Source organism: Clinocottus analis, unplaced genomic scaffold (assembly GCF_023055335.1).
Source record: "Clinocottus analis isolate CAN_PGR_092001 unplaced genomic scaffold, fCliAna1.0.p SCAF_20, whole genome shotgun sequence".
In the NCBI taxonomy this organism is placed as follows: Eukaryota; Metazoa; Chordata; class Actinopteri; order Perciformes; family Cottidae; genus Clinocottus; species Clinocottus analis.
Genome location: NW_027175932.1, coordinates 14,849,686 through 14,877,418, shown reverse-complemented (window position 1 = coordinate 14,877,418; position 27,733 = coordinate 14,849,686).

The following is a 27,733-nucleotide window of genomic DNA, read 5'->3' as shown; positions in this document are numbered from 1 at the left end:
GAAAGCTGCACGAGCCGAAGAAGTGAAAACAAAATGGCCGATTTCAAAAACTGCCTTCCCGAGGTCCCGCGAGCACGGCGACGGGATCGTCGGAACCGCGACGGCCGTATTAGTGGGAGTGCGGCAAACTCGAGTGCTTCCGACTTTTCGCGAAGGCTGCAGGAGCCGAAGAAGCGAAAACAAAATGGCCGATTTAGAAAAGTGCCTTCCCGAGATCGCGCGAGCTCAGCGACGGGACCGTCGGAACCGCGACGGCCGTATTAGTGGGAGGCAGAAAACTCGAGTCCTTCCGACTTTCTGTGAAAGCTACACTAGCCGAAGAACCGAAAACAAAATGGCCGATTTAGAAAAGTGCCTTCCCGAGATCGTGCGAGCTCGGCGACGGGACCGTCGGAACCGCGACGGCCGTATTAGTGGGAGGCAGAAAACTCGAGTCCTTCCGACTTTTCGCGAAAGCTGCACGAGCCGCAGAAGTGAAAACAAAATGGCCGATTTAGAAAAGTGCCTTCCCGAGGTCCCGCGAGCTCGGCGACGGGATCGTCGGAACCGCGACGGCCGTATTAGTGGGAGCGCGGCAAACTCGAGTGCTTCCGACTTTTCGCGAAAGCTGCAGGAGCCGAAGAAGCGAAAACAAAATGGCCGATTTAGAAAAGTGCCTTCCCGAGATCGTGCGAGCTCGGCGACGGGACCGTCGGAACCGCGACGGCCGTATTAGTGGGAGGCAGAAAACTTGAGTCCTTCCGACTTTCTGTGAAAGCTACACTAGCCGAAGAAGCGAAAACAAAATGGCCGATTTAGAAAAGTTCCTTCCCGAGGTCCCGCGAGCTCGGCGACGGGATCGTCGGAACCGCGACGGCCGTATCAGTGGGAGCGCGGCAAACTCGAGTGCTTCCGACTTTTCGCGAAAGCTGCAGGAGCCGAAGAAGCGAAAACAAAATGGCCGATTTAGAAAAGTGCCTTCCCGAGATCGTGCGAGCTCGGCGACGGGACCGTCGGAACCGCGACGGCCGTATTAGTGGGAGGCAGAAAACTTGAGTCCTTCCGACTTTCTGTGAAAGCTACACTAGCCGAAGAAGCGAAAACAAAATGGCCGATTTAGAAAAGTGCCTTCCCGAGGTTGCGCGAGCTCGGCGACGGGACCGTTGGATCCGCGTCGGCCGTATTAGTGGGAGCGTGGCAAACTCGAGTGCGTCTGACTTTTCGCGAAAGCTGCACGAGCCGAAGAAGCGAAAACAAAATGGCCGATTTGAAAAACTGCCTCCCCGAGGTCCCGCGAGCTCGGCGACGGGATCGTCGGAACCGCGACGGCCGTATCAGTGGGAGCGCAGCAAACTCGAGTCCCTCCGACTTTGGGTGAACGCTGCCCGAGCCGAAGAAGCGAAAACAAAATGGCCGATTTAGAAAAGTGCCTTCCCGAGGTCCCGCGAGCTCGGCGAAGGGATCGTCGGAACCGCAACGGCCGTATTTGTGGGAGCGCACTTGAGTCCCTCCGACTTTGGGTGAACGCTGCCCGAGCCAAAGAAGCGAAAACAAAACACTTTCTTGATGGAAATCTAGTTTTCAACTCTGTTCAGTCTGAAACGTCGTTTAAGAGCATAACAATGAGTTACTGCAGCTTACGGGAAGTATAGTGATGAAAGCTTCAGGTATTCATGAACATAAGATATAATTTGAAGTTCTGATGTTCTCAGAGGCTTTCTTGATGGAAAATATTAAAAAATGAATTCTTTAAGAAAATCAAGTTTTCAACTCTGTTCAGTCTGAAACGTCGTTTAAGAGCATAAAAATGGGTAACTGCAGCTTCCGGGCAATATAGTGATGAAAGCTTCAGGTTTCATGAACATATCATACAATTTGAAGTTCCGATGTTCGAAGACGCTTTCTTGAAGGAAAATATAAAAAAATGAATTCTTTAAGAAAATGTAGTTTTCAACACTGTATAGTGTGAAACGTCGATTAAGAGCATAAAAATGAGTAAATGCAGCTTACGGGTGATGAAAGCTTCAGGTATTCATGAACATATCATATAATTTGAATTCCTGATGTTCTCAGAGACTTTCTTGATGGAAAATATAAAAAAATGAATTCTTTAAGAAAATCTAGTTTTCAACTCTGTTCAGTCTGAAACGTCGTTTAAGAGCATAAAAATAAGTTACTGCAGCTTACTGGCAGTATAGTGATGAAAGCTTCAGGTATTCATGAACATATCATACAATTTGAAGTGCAGATGTTCTGAGACACTTTCTTGATGGAAAATTTAAAAAAAATTAATTCTTTTAGAAAATCTTGTTTTCAACTCTGTTCAGTCTGAATCGTCGTTTAAGAGCATAAAAATGAGTAAATGCAGCTTACGGGAAGTATAGTGATGAAAGCTTCAGGTATTCATGAACATATCATATAATTTGAATTCCTGATGTTCTCAGAGGCTTTCTTGATGGAAAATATAAAAAAATGAATTCTTTAAGAAAATCAAGTTTTCAACTCTGTTCAGTCTGAAACGTCGTTTAAGAGCATAAAAATGAGTAAATGAAGCTTACGCGAAGTATAGTGATGAAAACTTCAGGTATTCATGAACATATCATATAATTTGAAGTTCTGATGTTCTCAGAGGCTTTCTTGATGGAAAATATAAAAAAAATGAATTCTTTAAGAAAATCAAGTTTTCAACTCTGTTCAGTCTGAAACGTCGTTTAAGAGCATAAAAATGAGTAAATGAAGCTTACGCGAAGTATAGTGATGAAAACTTCAGGTATTCATGAACATATCATATAATTTGAAGTTCTGATGTTCTCAGAGACTTTCTTGATGGAAAATATAAAAAAAAATGAATTCTTTAAGAAAATCAAGTTTTCAACTCTGTTCAGTCTGAAACGTCGTTTAAGAGCATAAAAATGGGTAACTGCAGCTTCCGGGCAATATAGTGATGAAAGCTTCAGGTTTCACGAATATATCATACAATTTGAAGTTCCGATGTTCGAAGACGCTTTCTTGATGGAAAATATAAAAAAAATGAATTCTTTAAGAAAATCTAGTTTTCAACTCTGTTCAGTCTGAACGTCGTTTAAGAGCATAAAAATGGGTAACTGCAGCTTCCGGGCAGTATAGTGATGAAAGCGTCAGGTTTCATGAACATATTACACAATTTGATGTTCCGATGTTCTGAGACACTTTCTTGATGGAAAATATAATTAAAAAAAAGAATTCTTTAAGAAAATCTAGTTTTCAACTCTGTTCAGTCTGACACGTCGTTTAAGAGCATAAAAATGAGTAAATGCAGCTTACAAGCAGTATAGTGATGAACGCTTCAGGTATTTAAGAAAGTATCATACAATTTGAAGTTCGGATGTTCGAAGACGCTTTCTTGATGGAAAATATAAAAAAATGAATTCTTTAAGAAAATCTAGTTGTCAACACTTTTCAGTGTGAAACGTCGATTAAGAGCATACAAATGAGAAAATGCTGATTACGGGCAGAGGTGTCAAGTAACGAAGTACAATTACTTCGTTCCTTTACTTAAGTAGGAATTTTGAGTATCTATACTTTACTGGAGTATTTATTTTTCAGACTACTTTTTTACTTCTACTCCTTATGTTTTCACGCAACTATCTGTACTTTCTACTCCCTACTTTAAAAAAAAAATAGCCTCGTTACTATTTCATTTTGGTTTGTTTTTCATTCCGGCTAGCTAGCCAGATAAATCGCGCCATCCGGATAGAGTGAATTTGATTGTGGTTGGATGAGAAGTATATGCCATTCCGACACCCTATTGGTTTTTTACGCGATGCACCTGAACATGACACAAATCAACCGTTACAATCACGTCACTCTAAAGCAAGGACAGCAGAGAAGCCGATTGCAAATATGTCCGTCTCGGAGAACCCGCGACGAGAAATACGCGCCGCCGAATAGCTGTTGTGCCGGGAGGGACAGTCACGTTCAATGCGTGAGACTTGAGAGCCCCGATACTTCCGTCTCTCTGCTCCTCTCTGCCGGCGGTTCCCCGGTCGCGCGAGTTTCTCCAGCGACTGTCTGTTTGAGGTAAATAGGATGTCTATACAGTTGATAGGTTTACAGATGCGCTCCATAGCGGGGAGTTTAAAAAGGAACCAACGCGCCTATGACTTTTTTTTTGCCATGAGATATGGCTGGTATGGACTTTTTTCAACATACATATTACAATACTTATAGGCAACTAGTTATTATCATGTCTTCCGCTCCATGAAATGCATGTTAATGCTCAGTAGTACACATGTGGTACTTTCATTGTAATAAAATGTGATCATTTTCAATGGGCATATTATATTGCAGCTGAAACAGGTAGCCTAGTGCATCCCACATTTTTCAATATACCATTTTAATACAACATTATGGCCTTTAGAAAAATGATTGTTTTGGTGGGGAAGTGCACTATAGGCCCCTGAGAGGCGGCTTAAGAAATCGTACTGAATGGGAAAAAGAAATTCCCCTTACATTACTTTTACTGTTTTACTTTTAAGTAGTTTTGAAACCCAGTACTTTTATACTTTTACTGAAGTAAAAAGCTTGAGTTTATACTTCTACTTTTACAAAAGTATTTCTATATCCTAGTATCTATACTTCTACTTAACCCTCCTGTTGCCATCTGGGTCAAAAAGACCCACTTTCGAGTGTTTATGTGCCTCGTCCCCGGGGTCAGAATGACCCGCGTTTATCGCCGAACTCCTGGCCCCGTCCCTGGGGTCTAAATGACCCGCATTTATCGCCGAGCTCCCGGCCCCGGGGTCAGAATGACCCGCGTTTATCGTCGAGCTCTCGGCCCCCGTCCCCGGAGTTAGAATGACCCGCGTTTATCGTCGAGCTCACAGCCCCCGTCCCCGGAGTTAGAATGACCCGCGTTTATCGTCGAGTTCCCGGCCCCCGTCCCCGGGGTCTGAATGACCCTCGTTTATAGCCGAGCTCCCGGCCTCGCCGTCGTCCCCGGGGTCAGAATGACCCGTGAGCCCTCGGCCTCGTCCTCGGGTCGAAACGACCCGAGTTTTACGTTGTATTACAAGTCATCCCGTATGCTGAATGTAAAAAATAAATAAATAAATGATACAAATAAAGACATGACAAGACAGTTGCATTGTATTTTTTTTCTTACATTTATTTAGTCATCACCAGTGTTACGAGCAACGACACAGAACACACACACACACACACACACACACACACACACACACACACACACACACACACACACACACACACACACACACACACACACACACACACACGCACAAATGTGTCCGCCACAGGATCACGGTTCGAAACGCAGACGACAGACGTAGCCTTCGAATTCCCCCGCGAGCTCTTTCGTTCTCCGGTAGCACTGCGAGCTGTGGTGGGGTCGCTCGGGGTCGCGCTCGGCGGACCGGGGAGCTTCCCCGGGCCCCGTGCGATCCACGGAGCCCGGCTCGCCCGCCAAACGGGCGAACCAACGTTCGGATTCGGTAGCGGCGGCGGCGGCGGCCCGCCCCTCGGGCAATCGCGGAATCGTCAAAGGCCCGGTCCCGGTCCCGGTCCCTGTCCCGGTCCCTGTCCCGGTCGCGTTCCCTCTCTCGATCGACGCTGTCGGACGCGACTCTCCACGCTCTCAGCAGCGGCGGCGGCGCTTGGTCCGCCCTCTGCGGAAACATCACCCGTCGCCTGGCTTCTCGAGCGGGAGCGGAATCGTCCCAGGCCGGCACGGTCGCGGCCAGAGCCCATTCGATCGGCCTGGACGGGATCGCGTTCCAGCCGTTCGACCCGCCCCGCGCTTCTCGTTCTATGAAAGGGGTGTACTTATACGCTGTATTTATACACTATTTATTCACATCTGCGTAATCCCGCGGTCGGCTTCGTTGGTGCACTTGCGCTGATCGAAGGCTCTTTAGCCAAGACGCGAGACGTCATTTCGTACGTGTCCAGATTGTAAAGCCCTCTGAGGCGTTTACCAAAAAAAAGAAAATAATAATAATGTGTATTTGTTATTCTGAGCTATTCAAAATAAACTGAATTGATTCAAATTGAAATGAGGTGTCACAAGTTGTTATGTGCGAATAAGGACACTATGAAAGGGGTGTACTTATACGCTGTATTTATACACAATTTATTCACATCTGCGTAATCACGCGGTCGGCCTCGTTGGTGTGCTCGCGCTGATCGAAGGCTCTTTAGCAAAGACAGATTGACTCCGCAGGACACAGGGTGTGCGAGGAATGAGTGAGGACAACACGAGGGTTATTAATGTGAATACTTTTGACACCGCTGCTTACGGGCAGTATGAAAGCTTAAGTATTTATGAAAGTATCATACAATTTGAAGTTCTGATGTGCTGAGACACTTTATTTATGGAACGGTTTAAAAAAAAAAGAATTGTTGAAGAAAATGTAGTTTTCAAGTCCGTTTAGCCTAAAATGTCGTGTATGAAAATGAGTAAATGCAGCTTTCGGGCAGTAGAGAAATGGAAGCTTCAGGTATTCATTAAAAGCTCACATAATTTGTAGTTCCGCTGTTTTGAAACACTTTCTTGATGGAAAATTTAAAAAAAAAAATCTTTAAGAAAATCTAGTTTTCAACTCTGTTCAGTCGGAAACGTCGTTTAAGAGCATAAAAATGAGTAAATTCATAAACATATCATACAATTTGAAGTGCAGATGTTCTGAGACACTTTCTTGATGGAAAATTTAAAAAAAAATTAATTCTTTTAGAAAATCTTGTTTTCAACTCTGTTCAGTCTGAAACGTCGTTTAAGAGCATAAAAATGAGTAAATGCAGCTTACGGGAAGTATAGTGATGAAAGCTTCAGGTATTCATGAACATATCATATAATTTGAATTCCTGATGTTCTCAGAGGCTTTCTTGATGGAAAATATTTAAACAATTAATTCTTTAAGAAAATCAAGTTTTCAACTCTGTTCAGTCTGAAACGGCGTTTAAGAGCATAAAAATGAGTAAATGCAGCTTACGAGCAGTGTAGTGATGAAAGCTTCAGGTTTCATGAACATATTACACCATTTGATGTTCCGATGTTCTGAGACACTTTCTTGATGGAAAATATAAAAAAAAGAATTCTTTAAGAAAATCTAGTTTTCAACTCTGTTCAGTCTGAAACGTCGTTTAAGAGCATACAAATGGGTAACTGCAGCTTACGGGCAATATAGTGATGAAAGCTTCAGGTATTCATTAACATATCATACAATTTGCAGTGCAGATGTTCTGAGACACTTTCTTGATGGAAATTTAAAAAAAAAAAAGAATTCTTTTAAAAAATCTTGTTTTCAACTCTGTTCAGTCTGATTCGTCGTTTAAGAGCATACAAATGAGTAAATGAAGCTTACGGGAAGTATAGTGATGAACCCTTCAGGTATTTAAGAAAGTATCATACAATTTGAAGTTCCGATGTTCTGAGACACATTCTTGATTGGAAATTTAAAAAAAAAAGAATTCTTTTAGAAAATCTAGTTTTCAACTTTGTTCAGTCTAAAACGTCGTTTAACAGTATAAAAACGATTAAATGCAACTTACAGGCAGTATAGTGATGAAAGCTTCAGGTATTCATGAACATATCATACAATTTGAAGTTCCGATGTTCGAAGACGCTTTCTTGATGGAAAATATATTTTAAAAATGAATTCTTTAAGAAAATGTAGTTTGGCCATAACGATGAGGCTCCCGGAGTGCACGGTGGCTCACACTCCCCTGATGAAAGTTACAGAGTTTTTTCTGAGTAAATTCAATGATAACAAAAGTTGAACGAGTGTGTAGTTTGGGTTTTGGACCACAGGCAAAAACGACTCCCCCGTTGAGCGACCCGTGTCAAGATATGAAATGTGAAAGCTTCGCACACAAGTCACACGAAGCCTCGCCGGCCTCCCAATGATCACAGGACACAGACAGTTGTAGTATATTGTTTTATTTTGTATAGTTATAACCCCCAGTGTAACAAGCAATGGCATACACACACACACACACACACACACACACACACACACACACACACACACACACACACACACACACACACACACACTTCTCCGACCCTGGGTCACAATTTCATGTAATTCCACATCCTCCACTTGTCCTGGGATCAAGGTGTGTCTTTTGGTCCTACAAGCTAGCGGATGGTACCGTTTGAATCGCAACTGCCATATTAGTGGGAGGCAGCAATCTCGAGTGCCTCCGACCTTCTTTTAAAGCTACACTAGCCGAAGAAGCAAAAAAAACAAACAAAATGGCCGTTTTAGAAAAGTGACTTCCCGAGGTCCGAAGAGCTCGTGGCGGGACAGTTGGAACCGCGACGGCCGTATTAGTGGGAGGCAGAAAACTCGAGTCCTTCCGACTTTCTGTAAAAGCTACAGGAGCCGAAGAAGCAAAAAAACAAAATGGCCGATTTAGAAAAGTGACTTCCCGAGGTCCCACGAGCTCGGGGACGGGACCGTTGGAACCGCGACGGCGGCATTAGTGGGAGGCAGAAAACTCGAGTCCTTCCGACTTTCCGCGAAAGCTGCACGAGCCACAGAAGCAAAAACAAAATGGCCGATTTAGAAAACTGTCTTCCCGAGGTCCCTCGAGCTCGGCGACGGGATCGCCGGAACCGCTACGGCCGTATCAGTGGGAGCGCGGCCAACTGGAGTCCTTCCGACTTTCCGTGAACGCTGCACAAGCCGAAGAAGCGAAAACAAAATGGCCGATTTAGAAAAGTGCCTTCCCGAGGTCCCTCGAGCTCGGCGACGGGATCGTCGGAACCGCGACGGCCGTATTAGTGGGAGTGCGGCAAACTCGAGTGCTTCCGACTTTTCGCGAAAGCTGCACGAGCCGCAGAAGCGAAAACAAAATGGCCGATTTAGAAAAGTGCCTTCCCGAGGTCCCTCGAGCTCGGCGACGGGATCGTCGGAACCGCGACGGCCGTATCACTGGGAGCGCATCAAACTCGAGTCCTTCCGACTTTTCGCGAAAGCTGCAGGAGCCGAAGAAGCGAAAACAAAATGGCCGATTTCAAAAACTGCCTTCCCGAGGTCCCGCGAGCACGGCGACGGGATCGTCGGAACCGCGACGGCCGTATTAGTGGGAGCGCGGAAAAACCCGAGTGCTTCCGACTTTTCGCGAAAGCTGCAGGAGCCGAAGAAGCGAAAACAAAATGGCCGATTTAGAAAAGTGCCTTCCCGAGATCGCGCGAGCTCAGCGACGGGACCGTCGGAACCGCGACGGCCGTATTAGTGGGAGGCAGAAAACTCGAGTCCTTCCGACTTTCTGTGAAAGCTACACTAGCCGAAGAACCGAAAACAAAATGGCCGATTTAGAAAAGTGCCTTCCCGAGATCGTGCGAGCTCGGCGACGGGACCGTCGGAACCGCGACGGCCGTATTAGTGGGAGGCAGAAAACTCGAGTCCTTCCGACTTTTCGCGAAAGCTGCACGAGCCGCAGAAGTGAAAACAAAATGGCCGATTTAGAAAAGTGCCTTCCCGAGGTCCCGCGAGCTCGGCGACGGGATCGTCGGAACCGCGACGGCCGTATTAGTGGGAGCGCGGCAAACTCGAGTGCTTCCGACTTTTCGCGAAAGCTGCAGGAGCCGAAGAAGCGAAAACAAAATGGCCGATTTAGAAAAGTGCCTTCCCGAGATCGTGCGAGCTCGGCGACGGGACCGTCGGAACCGCGACGGCCGTATTAGTGGGAGGCAGAAAACTCGAGTCCTTCCGACTTTTCACGAAAGCTGCACGAGCCACAGAAGTGAAAACAAAATGGCCGATTTAGAAAAGTGCCTTCCCGAGGTCCCGTGAGCTCGGCGACGGGATCGTCGGAACCGCGACGGCCGTATTAGTGGGAGCGCGGCAAACTCGAGTGCTTCCGACTTTTCGCGAAAGCTGCAGGAGCCGAAGAAGCGAAAACAAAATGGCCGATTTAGAAAAGTGCCTTCCCGAGATCGTGCGAGCTCGGCGACGGGACCGTCGGAACCGCGACGGCCGTATTAGTGGGAGGCAGAAAATTCGAGTCCTTCCGACTTTCTGTGAAAGCTACACTAGCCAAAGAAGCGAAAACAAAATGGCCGATTTAGAAAAGTGCCTTCCCGAGGTCCCGCGAGCTCGGCGACGGGATCGTCGGAACCGCGACGGCCGTATCAGTGGGAGCGCATCAAACTCGAGTCCTTCCGACTTTTCGCGAAAGCTGCACGAGCCGAAGAAGTGAAAACAAAATGGCCGATTTCAAAAACTGCCTTCCCGAGGTCCCGCGAGCACGGCGACGGGATCGTCGGAACCGCGACGGCCGTATTAGTGGGAGTGCGGCAAACTCGAGTGCTTCCGACTTTTCGCGAAGGCTGCAGGAGCCGAAGAAGCGAAAACAAAATGGCCGATTTAGAAAAGTGCCTTCCCGAGATCGCGCGAGCTCAGCCACGGGACCGTCGGAACCGCGACGGCCGTATTAGTGGGAGGCAGAAAACTCGAGTCCTTCCGACTTTCTGTGAAAGCTACACTAGCCGAAGAACCGAAAACAAAATGGCCGATTTAGAAAAGTGCCTTCCCGAGATCGTGCGAGCTCGGCGACGGGACCGTCGGAACCGCGACGGCCGTATTAGTGGGAGGCAGAAAACTCGAGTCCTTCCGACTTTTCGCGAAAGCTGCACGAGCCGCAGAAGTGAAAACAAAATGGCCGATTTAGAAAAGTGCCTTCCCGAGGTCCCGCGAGCTCGGCGACGGGATCGTCGGAACCGCGACGGCCGTATTAGTGGGAGCGCGGCAAACTCGAGTGCTTCCGACTTTTCGCGAAAGCTGCAGGAGCCGAAGAAGCGAAAACAAAATGGCCGATTTAGAAAAGTGCCTTCCCGAGATCGTGCGAGCTCGGCGACGGGACCGTCGGAACCGCGACGGCCGTATTAGTGGGAGGCAGAAAACTTGAGTCCTTCCGACTTTCTGTGAAAGCTACACTAGCCGAAGAAGCGAAAACAAAATGGCCGATTTAGAAAAGTGCCTTCCCGAGGTCCCGCGAGCTCGGCGACGGGATCGTCGGAACCGCGACGGCCGTATCAGTGGGAGCGCGGCAAACTCGAGTGCTTCCGACTTTTCGCGAAAGCTGCAGGAGCCGAAGAAGCGAAAACAAAATGGCCGATTTAGAAAAGTGCCTTCCCGAGATCGTGCGAGCTCGGCGACGGGACCGTCGGAACCGCGACGGCCGTATTAGTGGGAGGCAGAAAATTTGAGTCCTTCCGACTTTCTGTGAAAGCTACACTAGCCGAAGAAGCGAAAACAAAATGGCCGATTTAGAAAAGTGCCTTCCCGAGGTTGCGCGAGCTCGGCGACGGGACCGTTGGATCCGCGTCGGCCGTATTAGTGGGAGCGTGGCAAACTCGAGTGCGTCTGACTTTTCGCGAAAGCTGCACGAGCCGAAGAAGCGAAAACAAAATGGCCGATTTGAAAAACTGCCTCCCCGAGGTCCCGCGAGCTCGGCGACGGGATCGTCGGAACCGCGACGGCCGTATCAGTGGGAGCGCAGCAAACTCGAGTCCCTCCGACTTTGGGTGAACGCTGCCCGAGCCGAAGAAGCGAAAACAAAATGGCCGATTTAGAAAAGTGCCTTCCCGAGGTCCCGCGAGCTCGGCGAAGGGATCGTCGGAACCGCAACGGCCGTATTTGTGGGAGCGCACTTGAGTCCCTCCGACTTTGGGTGAACGCTGCCCGAGCCAAAGAAGCGAAAACAAAACACTTTCTTGATGGAAATCTAGTTTTCAACTCTGTTCAGTCTGAAACGTCGTTTAAGAGCATAAAAATGAGTTACTGCAGCTTACGGGAAGTATAGTGATGAAAGCTTCAGGTATTCATGAACATAAGATATAATTTGAAGTTCTGATGTTCTCAGAGGCTTTCTTGATGGAAAATATTAAAAAATGAATTCTTTAAGAAAATCAAGTTTTCAACTCTGTTCAGTCTGAAACGTCGTTTAAGAGCATAAAAATGGGTAACTGCAGCTTCCGGGCAATATAGTGATGAAAGCTTCAGGTTTCATGAACATATCATACAATTTGAAGTTCCGATGTTCGAAGACGCTTTCTTGATGGAAAATATAAAAAAATGAATTCTTTAAGAAAATCTAGTTTTCAACACTCTATAGTGTGAAACGTCGATTAAGAGCATAAAAATGAGTAAATGCAGCTTACGGGTGATGAAAGCTTCAGGTATTCATGAACATATCATATAATTTGAATTCCTGATGTTCTCAGAGACTTTCTTGATGGAAAATATAAAAAAATGAATTCTTTAAGAAAATCTAGTTTTCAACTCTGTTCAGTCTGAAACGTCGTTTAAGAGCATAAAAATAAGTTACTGCAGCTTACTGGCAGTATAGTGATGAAAGCTTCAGGTATTCATGAACATATCATACAATTTGAAGTGCAGATGTTCTGAGACACTTTCTTGATGGAAAATTTAAAAAAAATTAATTCTTTTAGAAAATCTTGTTTTCAACTCTGTTCAGTCTGAATCGTCGTTTAAGAGCATAAAAATGAGTAAATGCAGCTTACGGGAAGTATAGTGATGAAAGCTTCAGGTATTCATGAACATATCATATAATTTGAATTCCTGATGTTCTCAGAGGCTTTCTTGATGGAAAATATAAAAAAATGAATTCTTTAAGAAAATCAAGTTTTCAACTCTGTTCAGTCTGAATCGTCGTTTAAGAGCATAAAAATGAGTAAATGCAGCTTACGGGAAGTATAGTGATGAAAGCTTCAGGTATTCATGAACATATCATATAATTTGAATTCCTGATGTTCTCAGAGGCTTTCTTGATGGAAAATATAAAAAAATGAATTCTTTAAGAAAATCAAGTTTTCAACTCTGTTCAGTCTGAATCGTCGTTTAAGAGCATAAAAATGAGTAAATGCAGCTTACGGGAAGTATAGTGATGAAAGCTTCAGGTATTCATGAACATATCATATAATTTGAATTCCTAATGTTCTCAGAGGCTTTCTTGATGGAAAATATAAAAAAATGAATTCTTTAAGAAAATCAAGTTTTCAACTCTGTTCAGTCTGAAACGTCGTTTAAGAGCATAAAAATGAGTAAATGAAGCTTACGCGAAGTATAGTGATGAAAACTTCAGGTATTCATGAACATATCATATAATTTGAAGTTCTGATGTTCTCAGAGGCTTTCTTGATGGAAAATATAAAAAAAATGAATTCTTTAAGAAAATCAAGTTTTCAACTCTGTTCAGTCTGAAACGTCGTTTAAGAGCATAAAAATGAGTAAATGAAGCTTACGCGAAGTATAGTGATGAAAACTTCAGGTATTCATGAACATATCATATAATTTGAAGTTCTGATGTTCTCAGAGGCTTTCTTGATGGAAAATATAAAAAAAAATGAATTCTTTAAGAAAATCAAGTTTTCAACTCTGTTCAGTCTGAAACGTCGTTTAAGAGCATAAAAATGGGTAACTGCAGCTTCCGGGCAATATAGTGATGAAAGCTTCAGGTTTCACGAATATATCATACAATTTGAAGTTCCGATGTTCGAAGACGCTTTCTTGATGGAAAATATAAAAAAAATGAATTCTTTAAGAAAATCTAGTTTTCAACTCTGTTCAGTCTGAACGTCGTTTAAGAGCATAAAAATGGGTAACTGCAGCTTACGGGCAGTATAGTGATGAAAGCGTCAGGTTTCATGAACATATTACACAATTTGATGTTCCGATGTTCTGAGACACTTTCTTGATGGAAAATATAATTAAAAAAAAGAATTCTTTAAGAAAATCTAGTTTTCAACTCTGTTCAGTCTGACACGTCGTTTAAGAGCATAAAAATGAGTAAATGCAGCTTACAAGCAGTATAGTGATGAACGCTTCAGGTATTTAAGAAAGTATCATACAATTTGAAGTTCGGATGTTCGAAGACGCTTTCTTGATGGAAAATATAAAAAAATGAATTCTTTAAGAAAATCTAGTTGTCAACACTTTTCAGTGTGAAACGTCGATTAAGAGCATACAAATGAGAAAATGCTGATTACGGGCAGAGGTGTCAAGTAACGAAGTACAATTACTTCGTTCCTTTACTTAAGTAGGAATTTTGAGTATCTATACTTTACTGGAGTATTTATTTTTCAGACTACTTTTTTACTTCTACTCCTTATGTTTTCACGCAACTATCTGTACTTTCTACTCCCTACTTTAAAAAAAAAATAGCCTCGTTACTATTTCATTTTGGTTTGTTTTTCATTCCGGCTAGCTAGCCAGATAAATCGCGCCATCCGGATAGAGTGAATTTGATTGTGGTTGGATGAGAAGTATATGCCATTCCGACACCCTATTGTTTTTTTACGCGATGCACCTGAACATGACACAAATCAACCGTTACAATCACGTCACTCTAAAGCAAGGACAGCAGAGAAGCCGATTGCAAATATGTCCGTCTCGGAGAACCCGCGACGAGAAATACGCGCCGCCGAATAGCTGTTGTGCCGGGAGGGACAGTCACGTTCAATGCGTGAGACTTGAGAGCCCCGATACTTCCGTCTCTCTGCTCCTCTCTGCCGGCGGTTCCCCGGTCGCGCGAGTTTCTCCAGCGACTGTCTGTTTGAGGTAAATAGGATGTCTATACAGTTGATAGGTTTACAGATGCGCTCCATAGCGGGGAGTTTAAAAAGGAACCAACGCGCCTATGACTTTTTTTTTGCCATGAGATATGGCTGGTATGGACTTTTTTCAACATACATATTACAATACTTATAGGCAACTAGTTATTATCATGTCTTCCGCTCCATGAAATGCATGTTAATGCTCAGTAGTACACATGTGGTACTTTCATTGTAATAAAATGTGATCATTTTCAATGGGCATATTATATTGCAGCTGAAACAGGTAGCCTAGTGCATCCCACATTTTTCAATATACCATTTTAATACAACATTATGGCCTTTAGAAAAATGATTGTTTTGGTGGGGAAGTGCACTATAGGCCCCTGAGAGGCGGCTTAAGAAATCGTACTGAATGGGAAAAAGAAATTCCCCTTACATTACTTTTACTGTTTTACTTTTAAGTAGTTTTGAAACCCAGTACTTTTATACTTTTACTGAAGTAAAAAGCTTGAGTTTATACTTCTACTTTTACAAAAGTATTTCTATATCCTAGTATCTATACTTCTACTTAACCCTCCTGTTGCCATCTGGGTCAAAAAGACCCACTTTCGAGTGTTTATGTGCCTCGTCCCCGGGGTCAGAATGACCCGCGTTTATCGCCGAACTCCTGGCCCCGTCCCTGGGGTCTAAATGACCCGCATTTATCGCCGAGCTCCCGGCCCCGGGGTCAGAATGACCCGCGTTTATCGTCGAGCTCTCGGCCCCCGTCCCCGGAGTTAGAATGACCCGCGTTTATCGTCGAGCTCACAGCCCCCGTCCCCGGAGTTAGAATGACCCGCGTTTATCGTCGAGTTCCCGGCCCCCGTCCCCGGGGTCTGAATGACCCTCGTTTATAGCCGAGCTCCCGGCCTCGCCGTCGTCCCCGGGGTCAGAATGACCCGTGAGCCCTCGGCCTCGTCCTCGGGTCGAAACGACCCGAGTTTTACGTTGTATTACAAGTCATCCCGTATGCTGAATGTAAAAAATAAATAAATAAATGATACAAATAAAGACATGACAAGACAGTTGCATTGTATTTTTTTTCTTACATTTATTTAGTCATCACCAGTGTTACGAGCAACGACACAGAACACACACACACACACACACACACACACACACACACACACACACACACACACACACACACACACACACACACACACACACACACACACACACGCACAAATGTGTCCGCCACAGGATCACGGTTCGAAACGCAGACGACAGACGTAGCCTTCGAATTCCCCCGCGAGCTCTTTCGTTCTCCGGTAGCACTGCGAGCTGTGGTGGGGTCGCTCGGGGTCGCGCTCGGCGGACCGGGGAGCTTCCCCGGGCCCCGTGCGATCCACGGAGCCCGGCTCGCCCGCCAAACGGGCGAACCAACGTTCGGATTCGGTAGCGGCGGCGGCGGCGGCCCGCCCCTCGGGCAATCGCGGAATCGTCAAAGGCCAGGTCCCGGTCCCGGTCCCTGTCCCGGTCCCTGTCCCGGTCGCGTTCCCTCTCTCGATCGACGCTGTCGGACGCGACTCTCCACGCTCTCAGCAGCGGCGGCGGCGCTTGGTCCGCCCTCTGCGGAAACATCACCCGTCGCCTGGCTTCTCGAGCGGGAGCGGAATCGTCCCAGGCCGGCACGGTCGCGGCCAGAGCCCATTCGATCGGCCTGGACGGGATCGCGTTCCAGCCGTTCGACCCGCCCCGCGCTTCTCGTTCTATGAAAGGGGTGTACTTATACGCTGTATTTATACACTATTTATTCACATCTGCGTAATCCCGCGGTCGGCTTCGTTGGTGCACTCGCGCTGATCGAAGGCTCTTTAGCCAAGACGCGAGACGTCATTTCGTACGTGTCCAGATTGTAAAGCCCTCTGAGGCGTTTACCAAAAAAAAGAAAATAATAATAATGTGTATTTGTTATTCTGAGCTATTCAAAATAAACTGAATTGATTCAAATTGAAATGAGGTGTCACAAGTTGTTATGTGCGAATAAGGACACTATGAAAGGGGTGTACTTATACGCTGTATTTATACACAATTTATTCACATCTGCGTAATCACGCGGTCGGCCTCGTTGGTGTGCTCGCGCTGATCGAAGGCTCTTTAGCAAAGACAGATTGACTCCGCAGGACACAGGGTGTGCGAGGAATGAGTGAGGACAACACGAGGGTTATTAATGTGAATACTTTTGACACCGCTGCTTACGGGCAGTATGAAAGCTTAAGTATTTATGAAAGTATCATACAATTTGAAGTTCTGATGTGCTGAGACACTTTATTTATGGAACGGTTTAAAAAAAAAAGAATTGTTGAAGAAAATGTAGTTTTCAAGTCCGTTTAGCCTAAAATGTCGTGTATGAAAATGAGTAAATGCAGCTTTCGGGCAGTAGAGAAATGGAAGCTTCAGGTATTCATTAAAAGCTCACATAATTTGTAGTTCCGCTGTTTTGAAACACTTTCTTGATGGAAAATTAAAAAAAAAAAAATCTTTAAGAAAATCTAGTTTTCAACTCTGTTCAGTCGGAAACGTCGTTTAAGAGCATAAAAATGAGTAAATTCATAAACATATCATACAATTTGAAGTGCAGATGTTCTGAGACACTTTCTTGATGGAAAATTTAAAAAAAAATTAATTCTTTTAGAAAATCTTGTTTTCAACTCTGTTCAGTCTGAATCGTCGTTTAAGAGCATAAAAATGAGTAAATGCAGCTTACGGGAAGTATAGTGATGAAAGCTTCAGGTATTCATGAACATATCATATAATTTGAATTCCTGATGTTCTCAGAGGCTTTCTTGATGGAAAATATTTAAACAATTAATTCTTTAAGAAAATCAAGTTTTCAACTCTGTTCAGTCTGAAACGGCGTTTAAGAGCATAAAAATGAGTAAATGCAGCTTACGAGCAGTGTAGTGATGAAAGCTTCAGGTTTCATGAACATATTACACCATTTGATGTTCCGATGTTCTGAGACACTTTCTTGATGGAAAATATAAAAAAAAGAATTTTTTAAGAAAATCTAGTTTTCAACTCTGTTCAGTCTGAAACGTCGTTTAAGAGCATACAAATGGGTAACTGCAGCTTACGGGCAATATAGTGATGAAAGCTTCAGGTATTCATTAACATATCATACAATTTGCAGTGCAGATGTTCTGAGACACTTTCTTGATGGAAATTTAAATAAAAAAAAAGAATTCTTTTAAAAAATCTTGTTTTCAACTCTGTTCAGTCTGATTCGTCGTTTAAGAGCATACAAATGAGTAAATGAAGCTTACGGGAAGTATAGTGATGAACCCTTCAGGTATTTAAGAAAGTATCATACAATTTGAAGTTCCGATGTTCTGAGACACATTCTTGATTGGAAATTTAAAAAAAAAAGAATTCTTTTAGAAAATCTAGTTTTCAACTTTGTTCAGTCTAAAACGTCGTTTAACAGTATAAAAACGATTAAATGCAACTTACAGGCAGTATAGTGATGAAAGCTTCAGGTATTCATGAACATATCATACAATTTGAAGTTCCGATGTTCGAAGACGCTTTCTTGATGGAAAATATATTTTAAAAATGAATTCTTTAAGAAAATGTAGTTTGGCCATAACGATGAGGCTCCCGGAGTGCACGGTGGCTCACACTCCCCTGATGAAAGTTACAGAGTTTTTTCTGAGTAAATTCAATGATAACAAAAGTTGAACGAGTGTGTAGTTTGGGTTTTGGACCACAGGCAAAAACGACTCCCCCGTTGAGCGACCCGTGTCAAGATATGAAATGTGAAAGCTTCGCACACAAGTCACACGAAGCCTCGCCGGCCTCCCAATGATCACAGGACACAGACAGTTGTAGTATATTGTTTTATTTTGTATAGTTATAACCCCCAGTGTAACAAGCAATGGCATACACACACACACACACACACACACACACACACACACACACACACACACACACACACACACACACACACACACACACACACACACACACACACTTCTCCGACCCTGGGTCACAATTTCATGTAATTCCACATCCTCCACTTGTCCTGGGATCAAGGTGTGTCTTTTGGTCCTACAAGCTAGCGGATGGTACCGTTTGAATCGCAACTGCCATATTAGTGGGAGGCAGCAATCTCGAGTGCCTCCGACCTTCTTTTAAAGCTACACTAGCCGAAGAAGCAAAAAAAACAAACAAAATGGCCGTTTTAGAAAAGTGACTTCCCGAGGTCCGAAGAGCTCGTGGCGGGACAGTTGGAACCGCGACGGCCGTATTAGTGGGAGGCAGAAAACTCGAGTCCTTCCGACTTTCTGTAAAAGCTACAGGAGCCGAAGAAGCAAAAAAACAAAATGGCCGATTTAGAAAAGTGACTTCCCGAGGTCCCACGAGCTCGGGGACGGGACCGTTGGAACCGCGACGGCGGCATTAGTGGGAGGCAGAAAACTCGAGTCCTTCCGACTTTCCGCGAAAGCTGCACGAGCCACAGAAGCAAAAACAAAATGGCCGATTTAGAAAACTGTCTTCCCGAGGTCCCTCGAGCTCGGCGACGGGATCGCCGGAACCGCTACGGCCGTATCAGTGGGAGCGCGGCCAACTGGAGTCCTTCCGACTTTCCGTGAACGCTGCACAAGCCGAAGAAGCGAAAACAAAATGGCCGATTTAGAAAAGTGCCTTCCCGAGGTCCCTCGAGCTCGGCGACGGGATCGTCGGAACCGCGACGGCCGTATTAGTGGGAGCGCGGAAAAACCCGAGTGCTTCCGACTTTTCGCGAAAGCTGCAGGAGCCGAAGAAGCGAAAACAAAATGGCCGATTTAGAAAAGTGCCTTCCCGAGATCGCGCGAGCTCAGCGACGGGACCGTCGGAACCGCGACGGCCGTATTAGTGGGAGGCAGAAAACTCGAGTCCTTCCGACTTTCTGTGAAAGCTACACTAGCCGAAGAACTGAAAACAAAATGGCCGATTTAGAAAAGTGCCTTCCCGAGATCGTGCGAGCTCGGCGACGGGACCGTCGGAACCGCGACGGCCGTATTAGTGGGAGGCAGAAAACTCGAGTCCTTCCGACTTTTCGCGAAAGCTGCACGAGCCGCAGAAGTGAAAACAAAATGGCCGATTTAGAAAAGTGCCTTCCCGAGGTCCCGCGAGCTCGGCGACGGGATCGTCGGAACCGCGACGGCCGTATTAGTGGGAGCGCGGCAAACTCGAGTGCTTCCGACTTTTCGCGAAAGCTGCAGGAGCCGAAGAAGCGAAAACAAAATGGCCGATTTAGAAAAGTGCCTTCCCGAGATCGTGCGAGCTCGGCGACGGGACCGTCGGAACCGCGACGGCCGTATTAGTGGGAGGCAGAAAACTCGAGTCCTTCCGACTTTTCGCGAAAGCTGCACGAGCCACAGAAGTGAAAACAAAATGGCCGATTTAGAAAAGTGCCTTCCCGAGGTCCCGTGAGCTCGGCGACGGGATCGTCGGAACCGCGACGGCCGTATTAGTGGGAGCGCGGCAAACTCGAGTGCTTCCGACTTTTCGCGAAAGCTGCAGGAGCCGAAGAAGCGAAAACAAAATGGCCGATTTAGAAAAGTGCCTTCCCGAGATCGTGCGAGCTCGGCGACGGGACCGTCGGAACCGCGACGGCCGTATTAGTGGGAGGCAGAAAATTCGAGTCCTTCCGACTTTCTGTGAAAGCTACACTAGCCGAAGAAGCGAAAACAAAATGGCCGATTTAGAAAAGTGCCTTCCCGAGGTCCCGCGAGCTCGGCGACGGGATCGTCGGAACCGCGACGGCCGTATCAGTGGGAGCGCATCAAACTCGAGTCCTTCCGACTTTTCGCGAAAGCTGCACGAGCCGAAGAAGTGAAAACAAAATGGCCGATTTCAAAAACTGCCTTCCCGAGGTCCCGCGAGCACGGCGACGGGATCGTCGGAACCGCGACGGCCGTATTAGTGGGAGTGCGGCAAACTCGAGTGCTTCCGACTTTTCGCGAAGGCTGCAGGAGCCGAAGAAGCGAAAACAAAATGGCCGATTTAGAAAAGTGCCTTCCCGAGATCGCGCGAGCTCAGCGACGGGACCGTCGGAACCGCGACGGCCGTATTAGTGGGAGGCAGAAAACTCGAGTCCTTCCGACTTTCTGTGAAAGCTACACTAGCCGAAGAACCGAAAACAAAATGGCCGATTTAGAAAAGTGCCTTCCCGAGATCGTGCGAGCTCGGCGACGGGACCGTCGGAACCGCGACGGCCGTATTAGTGGGAGGCAGAAAACTCGAGTCCTTCCGACTTTTCGCGAAAGCTGCACGAGCCGCAGAAGTGAAAACAAAATGGCCGATTTAGAAAAGTGCCTTCCCGAGGTCCCGCGAGCTCGGCGACGGGATCGTCGGAACCGCGACGGCCGTATTAGTGGGAGCGCGGCAAACTCGAGTGCTTCCGACTTTTCGCGAAAGCTGCAGGAGCCGAAGAAGCGAAAACAAAATGGCCGATTTAGAAAAGTGCCTTCCCGAGATCGTGCGAGCTCGGCGACGGGACCGTCGGAACCGCGACGGCCGTATTAGTGGGAGGCAGAAAACTTGAGTCCTTCCGACTTTCTGTGAAAGCTACACTAGCCGAAGAAGCGAAAACAAAATGGCCGATTTAGAAAAGTGCCTTCCCGAGGTCCCGCGAGCTCGGCGACGGGATCGTCGGAACCGCGACGGCCGTATCAGTGGGAGCGCGGCAAACTCGAGTGCTTCCGACTTTTCGCGAAAGCTGCAGGAGCCGAAGAAGCGAAAACAAAATGGCCGATTTAGAAAAGTGCCTTCCCGAGATCGTGCGAGCTCGGCGACGGGACCGTCGGAACCGCGACGGCCGTATTAGTGGGAGGCAGAAAACTTGAGTCCTTCCGACTTTCTGTGAAAGCTACACTAGCCGAAGAAGCGAAAACAAAATGGCCGATTTAGAAAAGTGCCTTCCCGAGGTTGCGCGAGCTCGGCGACGGGATCGTTGGATCCGCGTCGGCCGTATTAGTGGGAGCGTGGCAAACTCGAGTGCGTCTGACTTTTCGCGAAAGCTGCACGAGCCGAAGAAGCGAAAACAAAATGGCCGATTTAGAAAAGTGCCTTCCCGAGGTCCCGCGAGCTCGGCGAAGGGATCGTCGGAACCGCAACGGCCGTATTTGTGGGAGCGCACTTGAGTCCCTCCGACTTTGGGTGAACGCTGCCCGAGCCAAAGAAGCGAAAACAAAACACTTTCTTGATGGAAATCTAGTTTTCAACTCTGTTCAGTCTGAAACGTCGTTTAAGAGCATAAAAATGAGTTACTGCAGCTTACGGGAAGTATAGTGATGAAAGCTTCAGGTATTCATGAACATAAGATATAATTTGAAGTTCTGATGTTCTCAGAGGCTTTCTTGATGGAAAATATTAAAAAATGAATTCTTTAAGAAAATCAAGTTTTCAACTCTGTTCAGTCTGAAACGTCGTTTAAGAGCATAAAAATGGGTAACTGCAGCTTCCGGGCAATATAGTGATGAAAGCTTCAGGTTTCATGAACATATCATACAATTTGAAGTTCCGATGTTCGAAGACGCTTTCTTGATGGAAAATATAAAAAAATGAATTCTTTAAGAAAATCTAGTTTTCAACACTCTATAGTGTGAAACGTCGATTAAGAGCATAAAAATGAGTAAATGCAGCTTACGGGTGATGAAAGCTTCAGGTATTCATGAACATATCATATAATTTGAATTCCTGATGTTCTCAGAGACTTTCTTGATGGAAAATATAAAAAAAATGAATTCTTTAAGAAAATCTAGTTTTCAACTCTGTTCAGTCTGAAACGTCGTTTAAGAGCATAAAAATAAGTTACTGCAGCTTACTGGCAGTATAGTGATGAAAGCTTCAGGTATTCATGAACATATCATACAATTTGAAGTGCAGATGTTCTGAGACACTTTCTTGATGGAAAATTTAAAAAAAATTAATTCTTTTAGAAAATCTTGTTTTCAACTCTGTTCAGTCTGAATCGTCGTTTAAGAGCATAAAAATGAGTAAATGCAGCTTACGGGAAGTATAGTGATGAAAGCTTCAGGTATTCATGAACATATCATATAATTTGAATTCCTGATGTTCTCAGAGGCTTTCTTGATGGAAAATATAAAAAAATGAATTCTTTAAGAAAATCAAGTTTTCAACTCTGTTCAGTCTGAATCGTCGTTTAAGAGCATAAAAATGAGTAAATGCAGCTTACGGGAAGTATAGTGATGAAAGCTTCAGGTATTCATGAACATATCATATAATTTGAATTCCTGATGTTCTCAGAGGCTTTCTTGATGGAAAATATAAAAAAATTAATTCTTTAAGAAAATCAAGTTTTCAACTCTGTTCAGTCTGAATCGTCGTTTAAGAGCATAAAAATGAGTAAATGCAGCTTACGGGAAGTATAGTGATGAAAGCTTCAGGTATTCATGAACATATCATATAATTTGAATTCCTAATGTTCTCAGAGGCTTTCTTGATGGAAAATATAAAAAAATGAATTCTTTAAGAAAATCAAGTTTTCAACTCTGTTCAGTCTGAAACGTCGTTTAAGAGCATAAAAATGAGTAAATGAAGCTTACGCGAAGTATAGTGATGAAAACTTCAGGTATTCATGAACATATCATATAATTTGAAGTTCTGATGTTCTCAGAGGCTTTCTTGATGGAAAATATTAAAAAAATGAATTCTTTAAGAAAATCAAGTTTTCAACTCTGTTCAGTCTGAAACGTCGTTTAAGAGCATAAAAATGAGTAAATGAAGCTTACGCGAAGTATAGTGATGAAAACTTCAGGTATTCATGAACATATCATATAATTTGAAGTTCTGATGTTCTCAGAGGCTTTCTTGATGGAAAATATAAAAAAAAATGAATTCTTTAAGAAAATCAAGTTTTCAACTCTGTTCAGTCTGAAACGTCGTTTAAGAGCATAAAAATGGGTAACTGCAGCTTCCGGGCAATATAGTGATGAAAGCTTCAGGTTTCACGAATATATCATACAATTTGAAGTTCCGATGTTCGAAGACGCTTTCTTGATGGAAAATATAAAAAAAATGAATTCTATAAGAAAATCTAGTTTTCAACTCTGTTCAGTCTGAACGTCGTTTAAGAGCATAAAAATGGGTAACTGCAGCTTACGGGCAGTATAGTGATGAAAGCGTCAGGTTTCATGAACATATTACACAATTTGATGTTCCGATGTTCTGAGACACTTTCTTGATGGAAAATATAATTAAAAAAAAGAATTCTTTAAGAAAATCTAGTTTTCAACTCTGTTCAGTCTGACACGTCGTTTAAGAGCATAAAAATGAGTAAATGCAGCTTACAAGCAGTATAGTGATGAACGCTTCAGGTATTTAAGAAAGTATCATACAATTTGAAGTTCGGATGTTCGAAGACGCTTTCTTGATGGAAAATATAAAAAAATGAATTCTTTAAGAAAATCTAGTTGTCAACACTTTTCAGTGTGAAACGTCGATTAAGAGCATACAAATGAGAAAATGCTGATTACTGGCAGAGGTGTCAAGTAACGAAGTACAATTACTTCGTTCCTTTACTTAAGTAGGAATTTTGAGTATCTATACTTTACTGGAGTATTTATTTTTCAGACTACTTTTTTACTTCTACTCCTTATGTTTTCACGCAACTATCTGTACTTTCTACTCCCTACTTTAAAAAAAAAATAGCCTCGTTACTATTTCATTTTGGTTTGTTTTTCATTCCGGCTAGCTAGCCAGATAAATCGCGCCATCCGGATAGAGTGAATTTGATTGTGGTTGGATGAGAAGTATATGCCATTCCGACACCCTATTGGTTTTTTACGCGATGCACCTGAACATGACACAAATCAACCGTTACAATCACGTCACTCTAAAGCAAGGACAGCAGAGAAGCCGATTGCAAATATGTCCGTCTCGGAGAACCCGCGACGAGAAATACGCGCCGCCGAATAGCTGTTGTGCCGGGAGGGACAGTCACGTTCAATGCGTGAGACTTGAGAGCCCCGATACTTCCGTCTCTCTGCTCCTCTCTGCCGGCGGTTCCCCGGTCGCGCGAGTTTCTCCAGCGACTGTCTGTTTGAGGTAAATAGGATGTCTATACAGTTGATAGGTTTACAGATGCGCTCCATAGCGGGGAGTTTAAAAAGGAACCAACGCGCCTATGACTTTTTTTTTGCCATGAGATATGGCTGGTATGGACTTTTTTCAACATACATATTACAATACTTATAGGCAACTAGTTATTATCATGTCTTCCGCTCCATGAAATGCATGTTAATGCTCAGTAGTACACATGTGGTACTTTCATTGTAATAAAATGTGATCATTTTCAATGGGCATATTATATTGCAGCTGAAACAGGTAGCCTAGTGCATCCCACATTTTTCAATATACCATTTTAATACAACATTATGGCCTTTAGAAAAATGATTGTTTTGGTGGGGAAGTGCACTATAGGCCCCTGAGAGGCGGCTTAAGAAATCGTACTGAATGGGAAAAAGAAATTCCCCTTACATTACTTTTACTGTTTTACTTTTAAGTAGTTTTGAAACCCAGTACTTTTATACTTTTACTGAAGTAAAAAGCTTGAGTTTATACTTCTACTTTTACAAAAGTATTTCTATATCCTAGTATCTATACTTCTACTTAACCCTCCTGTTGCCATCTGGGTCAAAAAGACCCACTTTCGAGTGTTTATGTGCCTCGTCCCCGGGGTCAGAATGACCCGCGTTTATCGCCGAACTCCTGGCCCCGTCCCTGGGGTCTAAATGACCCGCATTTATCGCCGAGCTCCCGGCCCCGGGGTCAGAATGACCCGCGTTTATCGTCGAGCTCTCGGCCCCCGTCCCCGGAGTTAGAATGACCCGCGTTTATCGTCGAGCTCACAGCCCCCGTCCCCGGAGTTAGAATGACCCGCGTTTATCGTCGAGTTCCCGGCCCCCGTCCCCGGGGTCTGAATGACCCTCGTTTATAGCCGAGCTCCCGGCCTCGCCGTCGTCCCCGGGGTCAGAATGACCCGTGAGCCCTCGGCCTCGTCCTCGGGTCGAAACGACCCGAGTTTTACGTTGTATTACAAGTCATCCCGTATGCTGAATGTAAAAAATAAATAAATAAATGATACAAATAAAGACATGACAAGACAGTTGCATTGTATTTTTTTTCTTACATTTATTTAGTCATCACCAGTGTTACGAGCAACGACACAGAACACACACACACACACACACACACACACACACACACACACACACACACACACACACACACACACACACACACGCACAAATGTGTCCGCCACAGGATCACGGTTCGAAACGCAGACGACAGACGTAGCCTTCGAATTCCCCCGCGAGCTCTTTCGTTCTCCGGTAGCACTGCGAGCTGTGGTGGGGTCGCTCGGGGTCGCGCTCGGCGGACCGGGGAGCTTCCCCGGGCCCCGTGCGATCCACGGAGCCCGGCTCGCCCGCCAAACGGGCGAACCAACGTTCGGATTCGGTAGCGGCGGCGGCGGCGGCGGCCCGCCCCTCGGGCAATCGCGGAATCGTCAAAGGCCCGGTCCCGGTCCCGGTCCCTGTCCCGGTCCCTGTCCCGGTCGCGTTCCCTCTCTCGATCGACGCTGTCGGACGCGACTCTCCACGCTCTCAGCAGCGGCGGCGGCGCTTGGTCCGCCCTCTGCGGAAACATCACCCGTCGCCTGGCTTCTCGAGCGGGAGCGGAATCGTCCCAGGCCGGCACGGTCGCGGCCAGAGCCCATTCGATCGGCCTGGACGGGATCGCGTTCCAGCCGTTCGACCCGCCCCGCGCTTCTCGTTCTATGAAAGGGGTGTACTTATACGCTGTATTTATACACTATTTATTCACATCTGCGTAATCCCGCGGTCGGCTTCGTTGGTGCACTTGCGCTGATCGAAGGCTCTTTAGCCAAGACGCGAGACGTCATTTCGTACGTGTCCAGATTGTAAAGCCCTCTGAGGCGTTTACCAAAAAAAAGAAAATAATAATAATGTGTATTTGTTATTCTGAGCTATTCAAAATAAACTGAATTGATTCAAATTGAAATGAGGTGTCACAAGTTGTTATGTGCGAATAAGGACACTATGAAAGGGGTGTACTTATACGCTGTATTTATACACAATTTATTCACATCTGCGTAATCACGCGGTCGGCCTCGTTGGTGTGCTCGCGCTGATCGAAGGCTCTTTAGCAAAGACAGATTGACTCCGCAGGACACAGGGTGTGCGAGGAATGAGTGAGGACAACACGAGGGTTATTAATGTGAATACTTTTGACACCGCTGCTTACGGGCAGTATGAAAGCTTAAGTATTTATGAAAGTATCATACAATTTGAAGTTCTGATGTGCTGAGACACTTTATTTATGGAACGGTTTAAAAAAAAAAGAATTGTTGAAGAAAATGTAGTTTTCAAGTCCGTTTAGCCTAAAATGTCGTGTATGAAAATGAGTAAATGCAGCTTTCGGGCAGTAGAGAAATGGAAGCTTCAGGTATTCATTAAAAGCTCACATAATTTGTAGTTCCGCTGTTTTGAAACACTTTCTTGATGGAAAATTTAAAAAAAAAAATCTTTAAGAAAATCTAGTTTTCAACTCTGTTCAGTCGGAAACGTCGTTTAAGAGCATAAAAATGAGTAAATTCATAAACATATCATACAATTTGAAGTGCAGATGTTCTGAGACACTTTCTTGATGGAAAATTTAAAAAAAAATTAATTCTTTTAGAAAATCTTGTTTTCAACTCTGTTCAGTCTGAATCGTCGTTTAAGAGCATAAAAATGAGTAAATGCAGCTTACGGGAAGTATAGTGATGAAAGCTTCAGGTATTCATGAACATATCATATAATTTGAATTCCTGATGTTCTCAGAGGCTTTCTTGATGGAAAATATTTAAACAATTAATTCTTTAAGAAAATCAAGTTTTCAACTCTGTTCAGTCTGAAACGGCGTTTAAGAGCATAAAAATGAGTAAATGCAGCTTACGAGCAGTGTAGTGATGAAAGCTTCAGGTTTCATGAACATATTACACCATTTGATGTTCCGATGTTCTGAGACACTTTCTTGATGGAAAATATAAAAAAAAGAATTCTTTAAGAAAATCTAGTTTTCAACTCTGTTCAGTCTGAAACGTCGTTTAAG